Below are 5,000 nucleotides of genomic sequence, written 5' to 3' on the forward strand. Positions count from 1 at the left end.
TTTAGAGACGCTTTGTTTTGGAAGAGAGGGTGAGAGACTTTATTTAGAACTGTACAAAATATACAAATTCCTTATTTAGAGATGCTATGTTTTGGAAGAGAGGGACAGAGACTTTATCTAAAACCGTGCACAGTCTACAAGTTCCTTATTTAGATATGCTATGTTTTGGAAGAGAGAGAGAGAGAGAGAGAGAGAGAGAGAGAGAGAGAGAGAGAGAGAGAGAGAGAGAGAGAGAGAGAGACTTTATTTAGAACTGTGCAAAATCCACAGGATCCTTATTCAGTCATGTTATGTTTTGGAAGAGAGGGAGAGAGACTTTATTTAGAATTTAATTAAATCTACACGTTCCTTTCAAAGATGCTATGTTTTGGAAGAGAGAGAGAGAGACTTTATTCATAACCGTGCACAGTTTACAAGTCCCTTATTTAGAAACGCAATGTTTTCGAAGAGAAGGAGAGTCTTTATTTAGAACTGTACAAAATCTACAGGAACCTTATTCAGTCATGTTATGTTTTGGAAGAGAGGGAGAGAGAATTTATTCAGACCTGTACAAAATATACAAGTTCCTTATTCTGAGATACTGTTTTGCAATATCGTGAACAGACAATATACTTCTTTCTTTTCCATTAAACATATCTAAATTATTCAAACATACTTCAGCTATTAAATATAAGAATATAACAAATATTCAGTTTGATGCCATGTGATGTATTGTCACATTAAATGTCTAGTTTGGCTTAGTAAATTATTGGTTACATTCTTTGTAAAACCAATTGTTCCCCATCTCAATAGTTAGAATAGATTTAAGCATTTGGATCAAAAATCAATATTTCAAATATTTTTTATAATCATAAACTACTATTAGAAACACATTTTATTATATCATGATATCAAGTTAAATTGGATAATCCCAGATGACTAAAGAAGCGTTAATCGTAATAGATTATATAATAGAATCCATAGACTAGCTCTCTCTCTCTCTCTCTCTCTCTCTCTCTCTCTCTCTCTCTCTCTCTCTCTCTCTCTCTCTCTCTGTTAGTGTGTGTGTGTGTGTGTGTGTGTGTGTGTGTGTGTGTGCAGTTAAGCTGTGTCATCTAAAAATTCCTTATTTTGTTCTGTAGTTGTGTCATTCGGCATCATGCTTAAAATGGAAAACAATCACACACTTCATTATTATGGTTTTCAATATGTCTATATTCGTGATGACAAGTACTCTCTCTCTCTCTCTCTCTCTCTCTCTCTCTCTCTCTCTCTCTCTCTCTCTCTCTCTCTCTCTCTCTCTCTCTCTCTCATACACACACACCTACTCTCAGGATGTTAGAGTAAACTTAGGAAACGAAAATCTATAATTTTTATAATGTTCTTTCCATTCCATTCCACTCTCTCTCTCTCTCTCTCTCTCTCTCTCTCTCTCTCTCTCTCTCTCTCTCTTTTACAGTAAACTCTGTTACCTTCTTAAATCTCGTGATTTTACAAACGATCTTCTGAGAAGTAAAGTTTGGTTCCCTTACCGAGTGAGTCATAACTTTGTGTGTTCAGTTTACCATTTTTGTTTGAGTTCGTTGGCACAAAGGAAGAAACTTCAGTTGCCTGGGGTCTTTGATAGTTTACGATTTTTCGTACAGCGTATGCAACTCAGTATTACTTTTGCATTGTTAATGTGTAGCTTTTCTAGGTACCTGATAATACGCGATGTATGTTTTCAACGAAAAATTATAGGAAATTTTTTATAATTTTCCTTCACAACGGAAGACTGGAAGGGTTAAATTTCCTAGAATATATACCCACTTATTGTAAGGCGCATTGGCAGTTGATTGTGCTTTTAACATCTGCAACCTGTATACTTCAGAGTTCAACAACACAGTAATGCTTTGATTTTGGAGTTTCATTTTCCTTGAAGAGCTGCTTACCATAGCTTAACAGTCACTTCTACGCTTACCAAAAGGAAAGTAGCCACTGAACAATTATGGTGCTGTAGGTAACCTCTTGAGTGAAGAAGAATTGTTTGGTAATCTCAGTGGTGTCAAGTGTATGAGGAGAATGGAGAACATGGAAAGAATAGGTCAGACTATTCGGTGTATGTGTAGGCAAAGGGAAAATGAACCGTAACCACAGAGAAGGATCCCATGTAGTACTGTCTGGCCAGTCAAAGGACCCAATAACTCTAAAACGATAGTATCTCAACGGGTGGCTAAGCTATAACCCTAGTTGAAAATGCATGATGCTGTAAGCCCAAGGGTTCCAACGGGGAAAAATACCCCAGCGAGGGAGGAAATAAAGAAATATATAAACTACAAGAGAAGTAATGGGCAATTCAAATAACATATCTTAAGAACAATAACATCAATAAAATTTGTAATTACCTTGTTAAATATAATTTGAAAGCCTCTGTACCATGGCATTCTAAGGTCTTGGGTTAGAATTCTCTTGCTAGAGGGTACATGCAGGCATAATATACTATCAGTTTCCTTATTTCCTTTCCTCGCAGGTATATTTTCCGTGTTGGAGCCTTTGGGCTTAAAGCGTATATCTTTTCTAACTAAGTTTGTAGTTTAGCTAGTAACAATATATATATATATATATATATATATATATATATATATATATATATATATATATATATATATATTTATATATATAAAACTGTTTGTGTGTTTTGCACCCAGAAGCAAGGCTGCAATAGGGTTAGTCATGTAAAATTATATATATATATATATATATATATATATATATTTATATATATATATATATATATATATATATATATACACACACACACACACACACACACATATATATATATATATATATATATATATATATAAAACAAATCTTAAACCTATAAACTGACAATTTGTGGAACTGGACAGATACAAATCGAGTCTTAACAACATTATCCAACAAACTCAACGTCGTTTTCAAGCGATACAACCAGTTACGAGATTTTTATTGGAAACCGATGAAAAAAAACCCTTTCTCTTAGAAAAAAATAACAGCTGGTTCTATTTTATCTTTTATTTTTCCTATCACATTGGAATAAGATTTAAGATTTTTTGTATTCATAAAATATAAAGAAACCGAATGTATAAATAGAAACTTACCAGATGCTAAGGTTATTGTGAGAGATTACATATGAGGAATGAGGGAACACCTTATATTGACTTTTGATTGGATACTGATATTATTATTATTATTATTATTATTATTATTATTATTATTATTATTATTATTATTATTATTATTATTAGTTGTTACGCTACAACCCTAGTTGGAAAAGCAGGATGCTATAAGCCCAGACGCCCCAAACAGGGAAAATAGCCCAGTAAGGAAAGGAAACAAGGAAAAATAAAATGTTTTAAGAGCTGTAACAACATTAAAATAAATATTTCTCATATAAACTATAAATTTTTGGCAAAATAAGAGGAAGAAAATTAGATGGAATAATTTAAGAACAATAATAATATTAAAATAAATCTTTCATATTTAAACTATAAAAACTTGAAAATAACAAGGGGATAAAAACTTCAAAATAACAAGAAGAGAAACAAGATAAAATAGTGTGCCCGAGTGTACCCTCAAGCAAGATCTCTCTCTCTCTCTCTCTCTCTCTCTCTCTCTCTCTCTCTCTGATGTTAGAAAAACCTGTTTAAGCTTGCCATTGCATGTTTCATGTTGTTGGAGTATTTATGCCATTGTTATCCTCAACCGTCTGTATATAAGATTGTGATGCCGCGTCAATAATGTAGTCATGTCTAGCCCATCTTTACTGACTTGCCACAATTCACAACATTGAATTTCCTTTTAAACGTTGATATTCATTTTCCACTATCACATCAAAAGGTTCTATTATAGGCGGGTTTACTCAACTCGTTTGATTCAATTAATTAGTGTTTAAAAAGCCGTGTAATCCAGGCTATGGAACAGAGAGCGTTCCATGTGATAGATGAAACGTCTAGTTACCTCTGCAAACGAAGTTGGAAGGAGGTTATGGTTTACCCCCTGTTTGTGTCTTTGTTTGTATGTGTGTGCTTGTTTGCGAACAGCTTCCAGGCCACTATTTTAATCGTAGAGTAATGAAACTTACAAGGATTAACTTTTATGTAAATAGCTGGAAAGGATTAAATTTTGGGAGGTCAAGGTCAAGGTCACAGTCAAGCAAAATGTCCAATTCACGTAATCAGCCATAGGTCAAGGTCAAGGTAGAGCAAAAGCTCGACAATTAAGCTACCGCAGCGGATGTCTGCGTTCTACTTAGTGCCCCTATAGATACCTCCACCAACGAAGTTGTAAGGAGGTTATGTTTTAGGCCTTATCCGAGGGCAGGGGAGAGCTGAGCGGCAGCGGATATATATATATATATATATATATATATATATATATACAGTATATTTATTTAGTTATTTATCTATCTATCTATCTATATTATATATATATATATATATATATATATATATATATGTATATATGTATATAAAATACACACATACACACACACACACACATATATATATATATATGTGTGTGTGTGTGGGTGTGTGCATTTAGGTATATATATATATATATATATATATATATATATATATATATATATATATATATATACATATATAGCCCGAAACTTGCTCTTTATTATATAGGGCAGATACTGTGCGCTACTCTTTTTCCGGATAGGCTACATGTTTTTGTCCTTTTCATTTCATTTTATTTAGTTGGTGGTCGACGAATACAGAAGCCTTTTTTTTTTCAATACAATAGGCAGATGTTGTAGGTTTGCTCGGTACATTATACAACATGTAACGAAATTTAATATTTCCATGTAAAATCCCTTTCACATACATCATAGGTTTTACTCTAACAGACTGCGGTAAAAATGTTTAGTTTGTAATTCTAGCATTGTCGTTTTATAAAACAAGGACTTCCGAATAGTACTTTAATTTAGTTACTGTTCTTAACATATTCTATTTTAATTGTTCATTACTTCTCTTATAGTTATTTATTTC

At 32.9% G+C, this 5,000-nt stretch overlaps 1 protein-coding gene across 1 annotated transcript in view; it reads left to right on the forward strand.

The window, feature by feature from the left end:
- LOC137616003 (caldesmon-like) overlaps positions 1 to 5,000 on the forward strand; it is a 129,205-nt gene that overhangs the window by 3,240 nt on the left and 120,965 nt on the right. The gene's annotated exons all lie outside the window — the stretch shown is intronic.

Source organism: Palaemon carinicauda, chromosome 22, assembly GCF_036898095.1.
Source record: "Palaemon carinicauda isolate YSFRI2023 chromosome 22, ASM3689809v2, whole genome shotgun sequence".
Lineage (NCBI taxonomy): Eukaryota > Metazoa > Arthropoda > Malacostraca > Decapoda > Palaemonidae > Palaemon > Palaemon carinicauda.